The sequence below is a fragment of the Narcine bancroftii genome, chromosome 7, assembly GCF_036971445.1.
Source record: "Narcine bancroftii isolate sNarBan1 chromosome 7, sNarBan1.hap1, whole genome shotgun sequence".
NCBI lineage: Eukaryota > Metazoa > Chordata > Chondrichthyes > Torpediniformes > Narcinidae > Narcine > Narcine bancroftii.
In genome coordinates, this window is record NC_091475.1 from 39,824,549 (window position 1) to 39,845,608 (window position 21,060).

At 40.7% G+C, this 21,060-nt stretch overlaps 1 long non-coding RNA gene across 16 annotated transcripts in view; it reads left to right on the plus strand.

Annotated features, from left to right (window-relative positions):
* The window catches only part of LOC138738794 (uncharacterized), a 321,374-nt gene that overhangs the window by 215,007 nt on the left and 85,307 nt on the right, over positions 1-21,060 (plus strand). The window contains exon 7 of one of the 16 annotated variants that reach the window (XR_011341761.1): positions 5,243-5,327. The exons of the other annotated variants lie outside the window; for them this stretch is intronic. This is a non-coding gene — a long non-coding RNA (uncharacterized lncRNA). The remainder of the gene's footprint in view (positions 1-5,242; positions 5,328-21,060) is intronic. 16 annotated transcript variants of the gene reach the window in all.

Consider the following 21,060-nt stretch of genomic DNA (forward strand, 5'->3'; position numbering starts at 1 on the left):
TTTGTTACAGCGAAAATGATATCACATAAAACATGAGCCATGAGAAGTTTATTGTCAATAACACATTCTTAATTCTGGAGGCGCTTCGCTTTCAGGTTTCAAAGATGTGAAATTTGTTTTGAGTAATCTCTCTGCTTCAAGACTGTCAATAACCGTGGGTGTGACTTTCAGAATGTCAACAGTTGAGTTGGAGCAAAGAGCATAACTGTATACCATAAAGTATTAGTTTTACATTGGGTGGAGGAGAATATTGGGTGATGAATTAGGGGAGGAGCTGTGATAGAGAAACATAACATCCCACAAGACACTTACAGACAGATGGGAAAAGCTACCATTGTTTTGTCCACCACTCTCACCCTTCTCCACTCCTCATCTCAGCCATGCACCTGACCCAACTGCAAGTATTTTTTCTGGCTAGTTCATAAATGATTGCAGGATTTTAACCTCCACTTTTCTGCTTGAATTCCAAGAGCAATCTATCAGAGCAAAACTGCCTGATCTTTCTAAAGTTGTTCTTTACCTTTATATAACTACATTATCGTATTTCCACTTGTTTATATTTGGATTAACCTCCCATTTACTATTACACGTTTGTTTATGAGGTCAGCCCCAAGCCTCCTTCCTAGAGTGAGAAAGACAAATGCAAAATTTGTCACATGGTGTTTTTTGAACCATAGGATGTTAGCCTGCTGTGAACAAAATGTAAGAACCCATTATGAGAGAGAGAATATCAAATACGAATAAGCAGAATCAATACATTTATGGACCAATCTTATATTTGATAACTATTATAGCTTTTTGAAAATAGAACAAGCAGAGTCGAAAATGTTACGCTGGATATATCCAAATTTTCAAAGACCATTTGATTGGTACAACACAATTACATTAAGGCCTTAAGGGTAAAATAGTAGCATGAATAGAGGATCAGTTAAAGGGCAAAATAGGAATAAATTATTCTTTTCAGATTAATGTCTACTAATGAGATGTATAGGGATCAGTCCTGGGGCCTCAGTAATTTTCAATTTATTATTAGTGACAGCTGAAAAGATAGAGAACATTGTGTTTTGATGAAAGGCTGGGTAGGAAAATGAGCAATGTGGAGGGCACCAGAAATACACTGGGCTGAATGGCCTCCTGTTTTAAATTTTCCCTGATTCTTCTGATTGTGTGAAAGATTCTGAAAAAGCACATCATTAATGGATGATATATAGGCATATGACATGAAAATGTGAGGTTAGTACCTTGGGAGAAAGAAACAAAACTTTTATTTTTAAACATTGAGAAACCAGCAAACTTTAGCATGCAATTGGATTTGAAGATTTATAAGATACAGAAAGCGAACTGCAGGTGCAGCTAGTAACAGGGAAGATAGCTCCATCTTTGCAGCCAACAGATTAAAATTCTAGGGAATTGTACAGAACTTTGATGAGACTGCACGGAGTATTATTTTGGTCTCTGCATTTAAAGTGGTATATACTATCTTGGAAGCAGTGCAAAGTAGTTTCACTGGATTTATTCCTAATATGACAGAATGAAGAATATAGGTGTGTAATATCCTTGGAATTTGAAGGCTGAGATGCTTTTCTCATGGAGGTGCACCAAGCAGGTTGACAGGTTGGATGCCTAAAGTCTGTTTTCTCAGGACTAGAGGGCAGTCATTGAGGATTGAAATGAAGAAAAATTTTATTCATATAGTATTGTGAATTGTTGTAATTCTCCACTCAAGATGCTGCATCTTTATGGAGGATATTCAAGTCAGGGGTCAATAGATTTTGGAACTTGCAGAGAAATGTGGACTGGGTAGAAAATAGGACCAAGGACAGGATTGGCATGACCTTGTTGAATGGAAGGGCCTGTGTGGGTCTGTTTTTATTATGTTCTGAGAACCTGTTTCTGATTTAAAATATAAATAATGCTTGTCAGTGTCTGGTCTGGAGAGTTAAATCAGGTAATGGTGTGGATCTTCACTATCCTGCTATCAATAACTCAGAAGACAATAGGCTTTTATTTACAATAAACTTGAAGATCATCCTATGCTGTGACCCAGGCTTTCTGGTGTTGGAGGGAGGAGCCACGGGTACAGTCACAGGATGGGGCAGTTCACCACACCCCTATCTGACCAACATGCCCTTCTTGGTTTTCTGAAAGGGTAAAGACACTAGGGAAGAGGTTTAATCTAATTAGATGAGTCGAGCAGAATCCCACTTTACTCCATAAGCAGCTTGTAAATGAGGAAGTATTGTGAGCTGTGAAGAAAGAGGGTTTTAGAGGAGGGTTGAAGTGTAAGGTTGTTGTTATCTTTTACTGCTGCAATGTGCAAGATGGGAAATGTGAAGAATGCATGTAGGGTATGTTCATAGGAGCAATGTGTGCAGCGTACAATGTATGGGTGAGAAGTCATTGCCATGTCAAATGTTCAGGAGTGGGTTGAAGCATGTGAATGTAAAGTACAAGTCCTGATTAATAGAGATAATTGGGTGGCAGGATTCAGGGCCATGTTAATAATATATTTGATATATTTGGAGATGCAAAGGGACTTGAAAGTCCTTGTGCAGGGTACCCTAAAGGGTATTTTTAAAATATTTTATTTAATCAACATGTTTGAGGTTAATAATATATTTGTGGAATTTGGGCCACCAGGTTCCTGGTGGCTTTTAGTCTCTCAAGCACTGATGGCTGGGGATGCTTTAACACTATTGAGTTGTGAAGAAGGTGAATGTAATGGCAAGTGTCCCCTTAAAGGATGCTGGACATATAATGGGAAAACCATTATGGGAAGAAGCCTGAAATTGCACATGGACAAGGATGAGTGGGAGGTGTGGATGGAAAATAAGTGTATTGAAAGAAGATGGTGGTAATCCTAGGTGGTTGGGTATGAGGAATGATCTGAATGAGGCATGACATTGGTGAAAAGGTGTGTTTTTTTCTCTCTCTCGGGCATGGATGCCTTTATTCTTCATTTACAGGAACATGAGAAACTGCACATGCTGGAATCCTAAACAAATGCAGCCAGTCAGGCAGCATCCATAGGTAGAGCACTGATGATTGGCAAGAAACATTCTGATTGTGTGGAGCTGGAGGATTGGATCTGGAGCTTGGGTTGCCAATGGTTTGGACTGAAGTCTGTATGGCTATAGAGGTTGTGGGAGTGCTGGAGGTGAATCCACGACCACTCAGTGACTCTGGGGTGGGGGGTGGGGGGCTCTCTTTTGCTTCTCTCTCTGATTGTATGGGGCACAGGGCAATTTCTATTGATGGCAAATCTCTGTCTGCTTACGGATGCCTAAAGTCAATTTTTATTACATGACAATAAAGGAATCTTGAATCTTGAAACAGAGTGTGAGAATAAAGGGGTCCTATTCTGGTTGGCTACTGGTTATCAGTGGTGTTCTGCAGGGGTCGGTGTTGGGGCCACTTCTTTTTACATTGTACGCTAATGATTTGGATTGCAGAATATATGGCTTTGTGGGTAAGTTTGCAGATGATACAAAGATAAGTGGAGGGGCAGGAAGTGATAAAGGAAACGGAGAGACTGCAGAGAGATTGATTAGGAGGATGGGCAACGAAGTGACAAATGAAATTCAATGCTGGAAAGTGAATGGTCACGCACTTTGATAGAAGGAATAAAAGGGCAACTATTATTTGGATGGGAAATAATTTCAAAATTTGGAGATGCAAAGGGACTTGAGAGTCCTTGTGCAGGGTACCCTAAAAAATATTTTTTAAATATTTTATTTAATCAACATATATAAGATCAAATAATTGAGAATATACAAAAATAATATAATAGAATGTTAACAAATATATGTTGAAACTATATTTATGAAAAAAACTAAAACTAAAATCTAAAAACTAAAAATTAAAGAAAAAAAAGCTAAAACTAAAACCCCTATATCCCACCCTCCCCCTCAGAACTACTATAATCCCAGAACTAGAATACATAATATTTCATTATAAAACAATTACAATTAATTAATTCAAATTGCATCAGTTGACACTCAGAGACCTCAAAAACATCATAAAATTATGATATTTTCAGGGAAAACTTCACTGATCAGGAAAAATAAAGATAAATTTTATAGTTTTAATTTCATAAATCTAGCATATGGACCCCCAACCCTAAAGGTTAATCTCCAGGATGAGTCAGTAGTGTAAAAAGGTGAATGCAATGTTGGAATTCATATCTAGAGGAATATGATATAAGGGAAGGGATGTGATGTCAAGGCTTTATAAGGCACTGGTGAGACCTCAATTGGAGTATGGGGCACAGTTTTGGGTTCCTATTTAAGAAAAGCTATGCTGGAATTGGAAAAGGTTCAGAGAAGATTCACCAGAATGATTCCTGGAATGAAGGGATTAGCATATCAGGAACGTTTGACAGTTCTTGGACTGGATTCTCTGGAGTTCAGAATGAGGGGAACCTCATAGAAGCATTTTGAATGTTGAAAAGCTAGGACAGAATAGATATGGCAAAGTTGTTTCCCATGGTAGGGGAGTCTAGGACAAGAAGGCACAACTTCAGGATTGAATGGCACCCATTTAAAACAGAGATGCAGAGGAATTTCTATAGCCAGAGTTGTAAACCTGTGGAGTTTACTACCATGGGTAGTTGTGGAGGTCAAGTCATTGAGTATATTTAAGGCAGAGATTAAGGTCCAATGACTCATCATATTATATCTAAATTCGTGTTAAATCGGAGTGCATAAAATCGGGGTTTCGTTGTAGATTAATTTCCCTAGTGTGTAGGGCTATAAATTGCCATAGTGTGTATGTAAATGATGGGATCTGGGGGTAGTTGGTTGGATTGCGGGGAACATATTAAAAAAATGGATTCATGTGGAATGAGAGTAAATGGTTTGTGCAAACTTGGTGGGCTGAGGGTCTGTAAATGAATATGAAATGAATGCTTGGTTATTCAATATTGCTAAATTGTAGCTCTCAGCTAGGGCAAACTAGTTCAGTCGTAACACATAATGAATATTGAAGGGGGCTCAGGCAGGGATAAAGATATTTTAACTTTAATTCTGAGGTGTTGCTTCCATTTGGGATCACTGAAGACCTGAAATTTATTGCTCTTGCCTTCATGATTCAGGCCAAGTAGGACACCTGGAAAATGAAGATTCATATCCTCAAGTAGCAAAACAAGAAATAAATTTTTACAGTCTTGTGGAATACTGCAGAATGACACGTGAGCATGAGCTTAATAATCTGAGGAATCTAAATTGTTTATTTATTCAACCAGAAATATACATGGCAAGAATTAAAGGGGATGAGCTGACGCCAGTGAGAATGGCAACAATGATGGCAACAAGGCAGCTCGCCCTGGGGTCAGTGAGTATGTGCCTGTAGACCTCAATCTTTTTCCTCCATGGACCACTTTAAATATTCCCTGGGGTCAGTGAGTATGTGCCTGTAGACCTCAATCTTTTTCCTCCATGGACCACTTTAAATATTCCTTCACGTGCCGTAGGCCATCTATAAATAAACCCACGGGCCACCAGTGGGGGAGGGGGTATTTCTTATATTAGTTATATTTTCCTTTATTGCTTTACTGGAGATTTATTATTACAAACCATGGAACAATGTGGTCCACAAACACAGGTTGAGAAATACAAATCATACCATTCATAGAATACAATCTGAGGTGGAGCACACCTCAGTCCCCATTTCTTAGGTGGATACCTGTACACTGACTATGGTCTCTCTGTCCCCTCTCTCAGGGGAATATCCATAAACTGACCATGGTCTTTTAGCCCATCTCTCTCAGGGGTGTATATTTCCACTGACCATGGTTTCTCAGTCCCTAAAGTATTCTTAAGCATATTTTTTTCTCTGATTCCTTTGTAATTAATTGTTGGAGAAACACTTGAAATGTCTGGCAGACATAATAGAAACGTAAATGATTTGCAGTTTTATAGTTCCGTTTACATCTTCAAGCTTCTAAAAAAACTTTGAAAACATTAAAGTTTAATGACCATGATAATGAGGAAATGTGCACCCAATTTGGCTTGGTGGAAGAGGATGTAAGTAGAAGATGGATTGAAAGGTTTTCCAAATTCTTGCATAGCTACTAGTGGGAATAGATACTGGTAGGGAACAATATTCAGCTTTGAGGTCCTCTGTAGTAAGAGTTGAAGGATGCTCTATCTGCTACCTTTTGTTAGGAAGGAATAGGATGCAGCTATATTTGTTTGAATAGAAAGCATCAATAAACTTCCTTACTAAGTGCTAAATGCAAGATGTGGCAAACATCCTACCTCACTCCTCAAGAGAGCAAAGTATACAGCTATGGTGATTTGACAATGCAGTCCTTGTCTTGATGCTAGGTTGCAGTTGTGGCTTCCTAATGAAATGGATAAGTGTAGTTACAGAGAGTTACAACATGGAAATAGGGCATTTGGCCCACCACTTCCAGGCCAACCAGTGTGAACACATGTGCACTAATCCCACCTCCCAGTACTTGGCCCATACCCTTCTAACCCTAAGTGATTCAAGAATCATCTGGAGGTTCCTTAAGTACTTTTAGCAACAACTGCCCTCAGACAGTGCATTCCGGGTACCACTTTCTGGTAAAAAAAAAGTCTCCCTCTTATCCCTTCTGAATCTCTTCCTCCATATTCTAAATCTCAAGCGTTGTTCAGGTTAAGGTAGAAGACTCTGGACTTCTGGTGAGAACCCTTTGCTGCTGTCTTCTTTGTTCTCCTTGTAGCTTGTCCTATTCTATATGTGTACATTCTCTAATTCATTTTCAGTTCTGAGTGATCTGAGAGGAGCTGCTTTGTGCAGAAGATTTGAAATGAGCAATAGTCCTTCAGCATTGGCTTACAACTTGCAGAGTGTGAAAGATTTGTACTGACAATTAAACAAATAAAATAAATGGGGAACTAACTTGGACATTAATGCGTGTTGCTTCTTGCTTCTCTATTGTAAGTATGTTCACTTGCATAAGGTTATGTGAGTGAATGGCCATGTGATTCCTTATTAATGTTTTACCACTCAATCCCATTTTCACCAAAGAATTTTGGTTACTTCAGAGAACATTTACTTCTATAATTTTAAACGCGTATTTTTTGCTATTATTTTATGTCTATTTATTTCCCTTAACTTTTTTTTCCGGCCGCATGAGGCTGCCAGTTGCTTGAACTTCAGATATCAGGGGTTTTACTGTATAACTTCTTGCGTTTAAACTATGGATCTTAGTGCTATATTCTCCAACCAGAATAAATAGTCCTCAATATCAACCTCTTCAAACTTTCCTTCATTTTATAAAATCATTCTTCTAAATTTTTTCATTTAATCCCTCATCCCAGAATCAATCTCCCATTCCACAGCCTCTAAAGCAAATAATTCTTTTTATTTGGAGTAGGGCAAGTTTTCCACTTTTTTTGGGTGTTAACTTTGAGATAGTCAAATGGATTCAACAGAGAGTCATAGTGGATGACTGTTAGTCAGGCTGGAGGCCAGTAACAAGCGGTGTGCCTCAGGGATCTGTATTGGGTCCCTTGCTGTTTTTCATTTACATTAATGATCTGGATGATGGAGTGGTAAATTGGATTAGTAAATTGGATTACTAAAATAGGTGGAATTGTGGATAATGAAGAAGGTTTTCAAAGATTACAGGAGGATTTGGACTCGTTAGAAGAGTGGGCTGGAAGGTGCCAGATGGAGTTTAATGCTGAGAAGTGTGAAGTGCTTCATTTTGGTAGAAATAACCAAAACAGGACACACGTAGTAAATGGGAGGGCAATGAAGAATGCAACGGAGCAGGAAGATCTAGGAATAACGGTTCATCATTCCCTGAAGGTAGAATCTCATGTGGATAGGATGGTGAAGAAGGCTTTTAGTATGCTGGCATTTATAAATCAAAGCATAGAATGCAGGTGATGTTGAGAATGTTCAAGGCATTGGTGAGGCCAAATTTGGAATACTGTGTGCGTTCTGGTCACAAGATTATAGGAAGGCTATCAACAAGGTAGAGAGAGTGCAGAGAAGATTTATGAAAATGTTACGTGGGTTTCAGAATCTAGATTACAAAGAAAGATTGAGCAGATTAGGTCTTTATTCCTTGGAGCATAGAAGGTTGAGGGGGGGATTTGATAGAAGTATTTAAGATTATGAGGAGGATAGATAGAGTTGATGTGGATAGGATTTTTCCCTTGAGGGTAGGAGAAATTGAAGCAAGAGGTCATGAGTTAAGGGTTAAGGGGAAAAAGTTTAGAAGTAACATGAGTAGGAACTTCTTCACTCAGAGAGTGTATGGAATGAGCTTCCGGGAGAAGTAGTGACGGCAGGGTCCATTTTGTCATTTAAGAAAAATTGGATAGGTATATGGATGGGAGGGGAATGGAGGGTTATGGGCAAGGTGCAGATTGGTGGGACTAGAGGAGAATACTTGGTTCGGTGCGGATTAGAAGGGCCGAAATGGCCTGTTTCCCTGCTGTATATGGTTGAAAGTCCTAATTCATTGCTGACCCTGCATATTAAAATTCTATGGCATTTGTACAAAGGTGTCCCAAATGTTTGGAATAGCAGTATTTATTGTCATGGTTTCCATTTAAACATTATTTGGTTTCTCTATTTACTGTCCCTCAATTTGGATGATTTGGATGAGGGGATTATTGAGCAAATTTGCAGATGACACGAAACTGGGTGGCGGTGTGGGGTATGAGGAGGATGTCAGGAAAATGCAGAGGGATTTGGACAGGTTGGGGGAGTGGGCTGCTGAATGGAAGATGACGTTCAATGTAAGCAAATGTGAGGTTATCCATTTTGGGGGCAATAATAGGAAAGCTGAGTATTATTTAAATGGAGACAAGCTAGGGAGTGGGGAGGAGCAAATGGATCTGGGAGTACTTGTTCACCAGTCACTGAAGACTAGCATGCAGGTTCAGAAAGCTGTGAAGAAGGCTAATGGCATGTTGGCTTTCATAAAGAGGGGATTGGAGTATAGGAACAGAGACGCCCTTCTGCATTTGTACAGGGCCCTGGTGAGACCCCACCTGGAGTATTGCGTCCAGTTCTGGTCTCCAATTTTGAGGAAGGACATACTAGCTGTAGAGGGTGTGCAGCGCAGATTTACAAGGTTAGTTCCAGGGATGGCGGGGTTGACATATGCTGAAAGGCTAGAAAAACTGGACTTGTATCCGATGGAGTTTAGAAGGATGAGGGGAGACATGATTGAGGTATACAAAATCATCAGGGGGATAGACAGGGTGAAGTCGGATTACTTGTTCCCAATGATGGGGGAGACGAGGACTAGAGGGCATAGTTTAAGAATACAGGGTAGGCCCTTTAGGACGGAGATGAGAAAACATTTTTTTATCCAGAGAAGTGTGAATCTGTGGAATGCTCTGCCACAGAGGGTGGTAGAGGCAGATTCGCTGATTATGTTCAAAAGAGAGTTAGATAAGACTCTAGTGGGCAAAGGAGTTAAGGGTTATGGGGATAAGGCTGGAAAGGGGTACTGATGGTAGTGATCAGCCATGATCTGTAAAATAGCGGTGCTGGCTCGACGGGCCAAAGGGCCTACTCCAGCTCCTATTGTCTATTGTCTATTGTCTATTCTCCCTACTCTGTATTCTCCAGTGGAATGGGAAGTTGAGGCCCATTATGTAAGCCCTGATGTCCAATGAGCATTGGACATTCATTGTCATCATCATCTACCTATTTTGCATGCTTCTAGTGAATACTGGCTCATGTGTCCACTTATGTTTTCAGCCACATAGCATCCATTACCATCTTAGACCAAGGTACTCTGTGAATGAAATTAATGTTATTTTTACCCCTAATACTACATGCAGAATCAAAATATCAGGCTACTCCAATCGCAGACTCAGACCTCTAATTAACTTTTGTTTTGGCTGTAAATAAGTTATACCATGGACCATGCTCACCTGTTCTCTGTGATCTCCTTGTCCAATAGAGACCAGATGATACAAAGGTACAATATTAAGACGTACCAGAAATTGGAATTGGAACAGATAGATGGCCTCTCCATCTTGCTTCATCATTCATTAAGATCCTGACTGACTGGATGTTGGCTTCAACTCTGTTTTGTTTCCCAGTGGTCGAAACCATGATACAATTATCTGACTACCTCAACCTTTAATTTACTTATTGACTTGGCATTCACAGGTATCCGGACTAGAGAATTCCAAGGATTCACAACCTTCTTGGAGATGAAATGCCTCCTCATCTCCACCTTAACTGAACAATTTCTCGCCTTGAGATCTCACCCCTGGTTCTAGATTCCTCCAGGGGTGGGAGGTGGACATGCATCTGCTCTGTTAAACTCTCTTGGATTTTACACCCAATTCTTCCTACTTTAAGACTCTGCTGTTCAATCTGTCCTCATAAGAGCTTGCAGTATATCTCTTTCCCAGATTGATGCTATTACCACAAATACTGCCTAATTTACTAAATGTATCTAGCATTTTCTATTTTTATTTCAGATTACCAGCATCTGCAGTTTTAAAAAAAATTATTTCAGTCTTCAAATGTTTTTTTTTAATTATTTGTAATATCTGTGTGTTGACATTTTGTGTTCTTGTGTAAGAACACCCTGGCCTCTCTGTGCACAAGTATTTGTTAGTCTCACATCACTTAACCAATACTGTTCTACTTTTCTAGCCGTATTTTATCTAATTGTACTCCTCTGACATTAATGTTTTTTAGACTGCATTGCTGGGAAAATCACTGAAAGAATTAACATGATTACTGCCTGTGTGGGCGCCTGCAAGTGCCTGAGTGCAACAGTCCCAGTGATTGGATGTGCAGTAGAGTGGATGACTGACAATGAATTTTTCTGGTACGATTTACACTGCAGGCTTCCTCCAAAAGATGGTAGGGGTCATGCAGGATAAATCGCTGTGAAGGAATTGACTCAAAATCCCTGCACATTCCTTTTTAGACTGCCCGTGTAATGGCAAAATTCCTTGATTGTGCGGTTACTTGCCTAAAACCTACTAGAGATTTACCCATTCATCAACCTGTTTCTATCCCATTCCAGACTTACCATCCAACTTGTTTTCCCACTTCTCATGATATAAGCAAACTTGACAACATTTGACCGAGTCCCTTCATCTAACTCATTAATAGCAATGAAGATAAAAGATAAAATATCAAAGCCCCACCACTGATCCCATAGCCACCCCATGAGATAGTTGGTCACTTTGAAAATCAAAGTTAAGCCTGAGTTAAATTTCAAATTGCCACAGTACATACATGACATCACATACAACCCTGAGATTCTTTGTCCTGCAGGCGAGACAGAACTTCTACCTATCAGTAATGCAAAAACAAGAAAAGATACATATACAAAAGAGTAAAATAAAGAAAGAAATGTAAACAGACCACAGTTGACTCCCCTGCTTTCTGTCTGCTAACCATACTAATGTATATTTCTCTACATGAGTCGATACCTTGTGCAGTGAACTTAATCAAATGCCTTTATGAAATTCATATACATCATCTTTCTGGTTCCCTTTTATCTAACCTGTTACTTCCATGTAAAATCTATTCAATAAACACAGGTCGCCTTTCATAAGATAATGTTGTTCCTGCCTAATCATGCTTTTTTTAAGCGCTCTCTTAGCACTTAATTAATAACAGATTCCAGCATTTCCCTGACAACCAACTCATCTTTAGTTCTTCATTTTCTGCCCCCTTTCTTAAATAATCATGTTGCATCTACTTTTACAAATCTATTACAACATTTGCACAATGTAGTGAGTTTTGGAAAATGATGACCTCAACTCACCAGGAATATTTCCACACTCTATCATAAAACAGTCTTGCAAGTTATTGACACCAGAAGAAAGCTAGTGGGATCTTACTTTAATATTTCCTGTTTAAGGTGGCTTCCTTCATCAGGTAGCACTCCCTCAGTATGGTGCTGAAATAGCCCAGATTATGTATTCAATCTACTGGAGTGTGATTTGAATCTGCAGTTTTCTACTTTGAGACAATTGCTAAACTGACACCTCAGATGGAATTTATAGGGTGTTTGACTAAGGTTGTATATAAGACCCAGTTACATTCATCTGTTATCTGTTTTTATTTTAAGTTTCTTTTTGTTACTTTGCCTTAAACTCTTCATACATAGACTGTCAAAATACTTTGCTCCCCTATATTTCCTAATTTCTCTTTTTTAGGTTCAAAATGAATGACTTCAAACTTGCCTGCATTAGCTGCATCTGCCTCACTTTGCCCAGTCACTTAGTTTGTCCGCCCACGCACTCATTCTATTCAAAAGAGCAGATCCTTATTTATTACCCAGAAAGTAGTTCAAACCTTTACTGACACCCTTGGAAGTTTTGTGCTGGAACATATGTTGTTCCTTTAACACTGAATGTGAAGGTTTTGGGATAATTTATGGGCCTACTCATAAAGATGTCAGAAGTTTTCTGCACCCCCGTCATCTTCAATGAGTTTGTTGAATAAAAAAAATCTGATGAAAAGTCTGTGCAAAGTAAAACAAAATGCCGTGTAGGTTGGATTTGTTGAGAGTCTGTCAAGTGATAGACGCTCCTGGGGATGCAACATAAATTCATTACACGCTCAACATCTTCTGTTACTATAAAAGAGTGCTCGATTATTGTAGGAAAACAATCATACCCATTCCTGCCCTCTCCTCACCATTAGCATCAAAATAATCATTTATAAAAGTAACACAGTGCTGCAGTTAGTAGAGCCACTGACACAAAGCACCAGATAACTGGGTTCATTCCTGAGCCTGGGTGCTGTTGGCTTGGAATTGGGCATTCTCCCTGTGTTCAGGTGGGTTTCCCGTGGGTGCTCTAGTTTCCTCCCATATCACAAAGTCATATGGAAGGTTAATTGGCCATTATAAATTGTCCTTCGATTATAGGTGGATGTTAGAATCCTGGGGCAGTTGATGAGACTGTGGGGAGAATAAAAGAATGGAATTAAGTGGTTACTGACATCGGGTAGTTAATGGTCTGTGCAAACTCAGTGGGCCAAAGGGCCCGTTTCTCTGCTAAATATCTCCACAAGTAATTGTTTTTTTTTCAGATATAGAAGATGTTCATGTTAACACTCAAGTCCCAAACAGGTTTCCCTATGTTATGAAGTACACTGTGATTTAGTCAGCCTACATTGAGTCAGTCTGTTACATCTCAATTTATTCTGACTTGCAATGATTTATTGCTAGTAACTTCTTTGGTTTATTGGTAATTATCTCTGGTGAGCAATATAGCTGCATAGCTGTTGAATGAGCAGGTAGTTTTAATTCAGTAGAACTGAAAGGGTGGTAAATGGGGAAGAGAATTAATTTTTTTCTCAATTTTGGACAGTTTGTGGTGAAAACACTGGGTCTGAGGTGCAGAATCAGAACCCAGGTGTGGTAGTTGCGAACCCTGTTTTTGCATATTATTTTTCTTTTGGTAGAAAATAAATTGACATGTATTTCCACTTGGTTGCATGCATGAGTGCCCACCATGAGAAGTGTGGTCTGGTTTGAAGGTCAGGGCTTTGACGGGCTGACACTGATGCTGCTCTTTTGCTTGATTCAGCAATGGGTGATGGTTTCCTAAGAAGTGACATGGCAAGGTGGGGGAGTGGTTGGTGGAAGGAGGGGGCTGGTTAGTGTTACTGTACAAGCAAAAGATAAAGGGGAGAGCTGGAACTATTTCCAATGAATCGGAATGAGGCACTTCGGCTGGCCAGGTGCACCGGAGGGCAGCTGTCCCCTTGCCCATCACAAGTGTCACGTTGGTTATGTTGCGTTCACCCCTTGAGCTGCACTGGTTTCAGGTGAACTTACCCCTGACCCACATTTCAGTGCCTTAACCTTGAGAGCCTTTTACCTGACTTTAATTGGGGTAGGCAATGACCCAATAACTGGGCTAGTGGTTTTGCTGGCCTCTTGTGGTGATGTGCCTGGCTCATCAACAGACAGGTGGCGATGAACTTGCATTATTATGGAAAGTAGGTTCCTATGATATAGCCATGACTCTATCTGTCATTTGGGTCATAACCAGCTCTGTGGGGGATATGGAGAAGATGTTCATCCAAATCAAAGTGTTTGATTATTCTTGGAGAACACTCATTATATCCAGGACTCAATGCACAGAGCATTCATTTAGACATTTTGTCCCTTGGTATAGTAACAGAGAGACTTCCTTTATTTTAAGGTCTTATAAGGACTGTGGGGAGGTGCTGAACGGGCATCCCGAGTTGATCACCTGATAGGAACCCTGTTGATCAATCCAGACTTCCTATTGGTTTGAGGCAGTGAGGGAGTGTGGCAGGATGCAGGTTATAAGACCTTAAAACAAAGAAGGTCTCTCTGTTACTATAACAATGGACAAAATTTCAAAATTTATGCTCTGTGAGCTTCCACAATAGTTTAGCAGATGTTCTTTCTGGAAAATTATTTAGTAAACCACTGTCTGCAACACATCTAAAGAATTCCAGCTAAAGATAAAATTCCACGAGTTGCACAAAGCATATGATGGTAGTGTTAAACCAGGAGGCATTTTGTAATGGTTTTACAGGAGGGAAGGGGTTAATTAACTGTACAGGCTTGTCTGAGGCTAATCTGGAGCGCCAATCTACAGTGCAGTTCCTCTTATGAGTCAGATGAATTTGCAGTCAACCTTTAACAAAGGTCACAGAAACTTCGGTCTCGTATCATACTCTGGAACTCACACTGCAGAGAGCTTTAATCAGGATGTGAGCAGCCCACACAAACACAGGAGTGATCCCTCACAAATACAGATACCATCCTCACATCCCTCCACCCCACACATTTTTAAACCAGTGCCTCAGATCATTTTCACTGATAAGTTCGAGGCACTTGCACTCAGCACAATTTAAAACATCTTGCTGAAAACTTTGAATTATCAACAGGAATTGGATACTGTTCATAATCAACACCCCATAAACTAGGCATGGAAAAATAGGCTTTTCCACTAGCTCATGTTTTCTAAGGAATTCTCAGATTACAATTAACATCTTGTTGACAGGGTGTGATCTAGTAAGTGTTCTTGAAAAGAGCAGTACAAGTAAAAATTGTACTTCCACTATTTCAGAGACATAAATATGTTGCCCACAGTCTTTGTCCTAGTCTCTTACTGTCTCAATAGCTGTGACAAAAGGAAGGAAGGAACTTGGATAGTGCTGTCCAAATCCATATGCTTCACCATAGCTCTTAACAGTGAAGGAAACACTTTTGGTGTTGCATTGGGAGACATGTTGTGTAGTTACCTTCGATGGGAGTGGTGCCAGTCGCCGCTAATGGCATAAGCGATACAATGCACAGGGGTAATAGCGCACATGTGCGGGTGTGTTAAGCGTCAGTGTACGGGTGATGAATCTCAGATGCAGGAGGAGAGTGTCAGGAACACCCATGGGGCAGTGAGCCAATGAGAAGATCAGAGGGATTTAGATGGGTGGTGTTTGGGGAGTTGAGGAATGCAGTGTTGCGTCTAAGGAATAATAAAAAAAAGTTGACATCATGGTGTGCTGAAGGAAACGAGTGAGTGTATTCTTTATTTGTTTGTAAGATGTGGTAAATCAGTGCTGTTACAAATGGTGACCTCCCCCAAGAGTTCACAGTACCTTCTAATTTAAAATGAATAGTGATGAAAATAAACCCCTCACAGGGGCAGTTGGGGAGGTCAAACTAAAGATACCCCCCTCCTTTTTATTCATAATGCACCAGGATGATTCATGATCCTCAAACCACATTTCTCTGTCCTCAGTGTGACGGGTCAGAAGATGAAGTACAGATTACTTGTTGAGCGTCTTCCAGAGCAGATTGCCTGTGAAGTGGAGGATGTCTTAGTGGATCCGGATGGTAATCTCCCACACGATATGGTTTAAGGCAGCTATTCTGTGGCTTACTCAGCCATCTAGGGAGACTTGTTTTGCCCAATTACTAGGCAATAGGCAACCATCACAGATGTTGAGGTGGCGCAGATTAGCTGGAACAGACCCTGTCGAAGGCGATGTTTGGTAACAGGTTCCTTCGATGTTTACCTCATCATGTTGAAGAGCATTTGGTGAATGTCTTTCAAATGTCCATTCTTGATCAATTGGCGGATCATGCAGACCTCCTTATGTCCATGATCATTGAAGAAAAAAGGATTGCCTTCTTCCCCAGTCAACAGGAGCAAATGGAACTGGAACAACTACTTACTGCACCTTGTGAAGCGCCAGCTCTTTATCAATTGAAGATTACACCAGCACCTTCTCAATCGAAGATAGCACCACCACCATATCAATCGAAGATACCTGAGTTGGAGTAACAAATGGCAGCACTGACTACGCAGGTCCAGGCTTTGAGCACGCAACGGAATTTCTTCCATCAGCCTGGTTGGAATTGTGTTAGTCGAGGACGTGGTAGAGGTGACAGTCAGCATATTTGCTGGAAGGATCGGAGATTTGATGCTGCTCCCTGGTCCTATCAGCCACCTTACAACATCTACAAATGGCAGTCGGGAAACGATAGACCCGGCAGTAGAGGCAAGTTCTGCCCATGGGCAAATCGGCTGCCATCTTTTCCTCAAAGACCATCTCTCGGGTGTTCAATTTCTTGTTGATTTCAGTGCAGAGATTTCAGTTGTCCCTCCAACCATGGAAGAACACAGACCCCCCCCCCCCCCTCAATATATCATGTGTTCTTTCAACTGCAAATGATTCACATATTCAAATATATGGCCAGAGGTCACTCACATTGGATTTTGGTCTCAAAGAGCCTTTTCAGTGGGTTTTCATGGTTGCAAACATGAAAATTCCATATTAGGAGCAAATTTCTTGTTATATTTTTCTTTATTGGTGGATTTGAAAATCCTCTGTGCCATGGCATCCTCTTGTATGCAAGTGAGCTGCATCTGTCATCCCTCCAATGTCGTCAGCCACTTGACAAGCCTTCAACTCTGCTCTCCATCTTTAAAGTTGTGACCTTGGATGAATCATTCCTGTGCGATGTTCCACAGGAACACCTAGGCCTTTTGTGCTAGTGGCAATGAGACAGGACATTTTTGACTCTCTTCACAATCTATCACATCCTGATAGAAGAGCATCAATCAAACTAGTTACGGAACAGTTTATCTGGCCTCATTAAATGGGATGTTGGGTTATGGGAAAGTACCTGCTTGCTGTGTCAATGCTCTAGGGTCTCCACACACATGAAATCCAAGCTGGGGGATTTTGTTGTTCCGGATTTCCGTTTCCAGCACATGCACCTGTTTCTGCCATCTCAGGGAATTACTTATCTGCTCAAATGTGAAGACCGGACTAGCAGGTGGCAGGAGGCCCATTCCCTAACTTTAACCCTAACCCTATCACTGACATCTCTGTGGAGATGGCTGCTAAGGCTTTCATGGATCATTGGATTCCATCTTTCAGTGTTCCAGTCACTATTACAGCAGATTGAGGGTCTCAGTTTGAGTCAGCGTTGTTTCGAGCTCTCACTGATCTTCTAGGCACAACCATTCACATTATGGCCTTACCAGGTGAGTTTGTAAACCTGAGTCCAAGCACAATGCTCTATGATCTGGTTAGTTATGTTGATCGTTTTCAGAAAACATTAGATTACTCCAACCTACTCCTATGTGGCAGGCGTCACCTACAATATATGTGCCAAATGTGCTGTGTTCATGTGTTCCTTCTGCATGATGCAGTTCACAAACGACTTCAGTCCATTCATGGTGGTCCTTTTCAGGACAACACCACTGAAGACTTTTATGATCAACAGGAATAGAAAAGCTGACACGGTTTCCGTCGACAGGTTGAAGCCGGCTTATATCAGTGGTCCATGTTCTGCATCGGAGCCAGAGTCAGAGGGCCAGTCTCACCTTTGCCAGTTGGACCATGCATCATCTGTCTTGCGGTATCGTGTGAGGTTGGGCTAAATTGTCAGCCCTCCAGACCTTTACTTAGCGGGACAATTCCAATCAGTTGCCTCCTTGCATGGCTTGGCGGCTGGGGGAGAGGGGGTGATGCTGTTGGGGTCGTGTACTTCCCTTCGTTGGGAGCAGTGCCGGTTGCCGCTGATGATGTAAGTTATGCAATGCATGGGGATTATAGCCCGCTTGCGCGGTTGTGTTAAGTGTCAGTATACATGTGATGAATCTCAGATACAGGAGGAGAGTGAGGGTATCAGGATCACATGTGTGGCAGTGAGCTGATGAGAAGGTCTGAGGAGTTTAGCTGGGTGGTGTTTGGGGAGTTGAAGAATGTAATATTGTGTCTAGGGAATAATAAAGAATGTCGACTTCATGGCATGCTGATAGAAACAAATAAGTGTATTCTTTATTTGTTTGTAAGCTGTGGTAAATCAGTGCTGTTACACCTGGAGCAGGGTCCCACAAGGAATAAAACAGGTTACTTTGTTGTTACCTTTGGAGGAGTGCCTTGGAAATGATATTTCCCCTGACTAGGGGAATGGAGATGACATTTAGTCCTTCTTCAAAGAGGAAGCGATTTTGACTTCATCCAGTCATCCCACCTTAATAAAGTAAAATTCCTGGTAACCAGAATTCAAACAACCAGCAAACTCAGCAATTGGCGAAAAAAGTAAAGGAAAATAAATTTTCAAAAATAGACAAGAATAAAATAACAGGTAAAAATACGCAAGTTTAAAATGGTAAAAGTAAATATTCTCTGAAGTAACATAAATCTTTGGTGAAGATGGGAGCAAATATTCAGCCTTGGTCGTGCTATGCCCATAGCAGTTGTTTGAATAAAGTGTGTTTGAATAAAATGGTGTCACCCAGGATGAAGAGCTGATTGATGCCTCTCATTGTTGGAGAGACTCTTTTAAAATGTCTCCATATCCTTGCTTAGTAAGAATTGCCATGGTCAGAGGCTTTACCTATTAACTTGGGGGAGGGGGACATTAATTATCTATAACGTTATTGTTCGTCTTTCAGGCAGCTTTGTGGAGGAGAAAGAAACTGGAGAAAGGGGTCAATTATCATCATTTGAGCAATTGAGGAATAAATATGATATACCACATAATACTCTATTTTGTTATTTTTCAACGAAGAGCATATTTAAGGGATAAGCTTGGACCAACCTTGTTTTTACTTACTTGTACTGAAATAGAACTTCTTATTAGGAGAGGAATTGTTAAAAAAATTACTTTTATGATATATTCATTTTTATAAGCAGGAACTCCCAAACAAAGACTTCATAGATCTAGACAGAGATGGGAAACAGATTTGAATATTATAATTGATCAACAAATATGGGAAGATTTATGTAAGGATTGTATGACTAATTCTATTAGTGTTAGATATAGATTTGTCCAATATAATTTGTTACATCAGTTATATCTTACACCACAGAAATTGAATAGATTGAAATCAGATTTATCTGATCAATGTTTTAGATGTGGGTGTTCAACTTGGTCTTGTCCCAATATAAGGCTTTTTTGGACAGATTTACAGAATTTTTTGGAACAAGTAACGGGTATTGTTTTTCTGCTAAGTCCTGATTTATTTTTATTAGGGAATATTGATGATACAAGACCTAAATTAAAATTTTTATCAGTTTATCAACTGGAATTTGTTAAATTACCTTTAGCTGTAGTAAGGAAATGTATTGCAGTTACTTGGAAGTCTGATACATCTTTGAGTATGTTAAAATGGCCTGCAGAGATTCAAAGTTGTATTCCTTTAGAAAAAAATTGCATATAATTTGAGAAATAAGTATTCTATGTTCATACAAATTTAGTGCCCATACACCCAAATAATGGATATCCTTCCTATGCACCTGTGAGATTCTCCACTCAGTAGTTATGAAGAATTTGGAGATATGTGTCAAACGATGCCTCTCTATGCCATCCAAAAATTCTTTCTATTTCTTTCTTTTTTTTCTCTTTTTTTTAATACATAGATTTATAGTAATCAGAGGTAAAACACAGGATTCTGTTGACACCGTGGTTAAGTGATAAAACACACAAATGCTAGAGAAACTCAGCAGGTCAAACAGTGCCTTTATGTAACAAAGGTGAAGATATATCACCATCGTTTCAGGCTTGAGCCCTTCATCAAGGTGTGGGGAAACATGAGAGACCTCCGAACAAAAGGGGGAAGGGGTGTGGTGAGGGTGGGAGATGATAGGTGGGGGAGGGTGAGGACCGCAGTAAAGCAGAGGGGGAGGAGTCTCGGCTAGGTGGAGAGAGAAAGGAAGTAGGAACTGGAATAACTAGTTAGGGGGGAGGGGGGAAAAAACAAGCTGATTAGTGGAATGCAGTGAACTCAGTGTTCATGCCCTAGGGTTGGAGAGTGCCCAGACAAAAAATGAGGTGTTGTTCCTCCAATCTGCGGGTGGACAGGGTGGGGTAGTGTGAAAGGCCATGGACAGACATGTGAACTTGAGAGTGTGACTCAGAATTGAAATGGTTGGCCACAGGAAGGTCACTTTTGTGAGGATGGAGAGGAGGTGCTGGGTAAAGAGATCTCCTAATCTGCGACTGGTCTCTCCGATGTAGAGAAGGCCACAGAGGGTGCACTGGATGTAGTAAATGAGTTCTTTAGAGGTATAGGTGAAGTGTTGCTTCACCTGAAAGTTCTGTTTTGGACCTAGACCGTGGTGAGGGAGAAGGTGTGGGTGCAGGTATTAAGCCTCCTATGACCACAGTGGAAGGTTCTGGGGGTGGGGGTTGATGTATGGGGAGTGAAGAGTGCACAAGGGAGTCACAGAGGGAGTGGTCCCTATGGAAGGCTGAGAGGGGAGGAGAAGGAAAAATGTGTCTGGTGGTGGGATCCTGTAGTAAGTGCCAGAAATTCCGACGGATTATGTGTTGGAATGCGGATGCTGGTGGGGTGATAGGTGAGGACAAGGGGGATTCTGTGTTTATTGTTTCTGGGGGGTGGGGGGGGGCAAGGGCAGATGAGTGGGGAATGGAGAAGATGCAGATGAGGACCGAGTTAAAAGTGGTGGCGGGGAAGCCACGTTTGTGGAAGAAGGCAGAAATTTCAGAGGCTCTGGACTAGAAGACCTCATTTTGGGAGCAGATGCAGCAGAGATGAAGAAACTGAGAGAAGGGGATGGAATCCTTTCAGGGGAAAGGTTGTGTGGATGAGT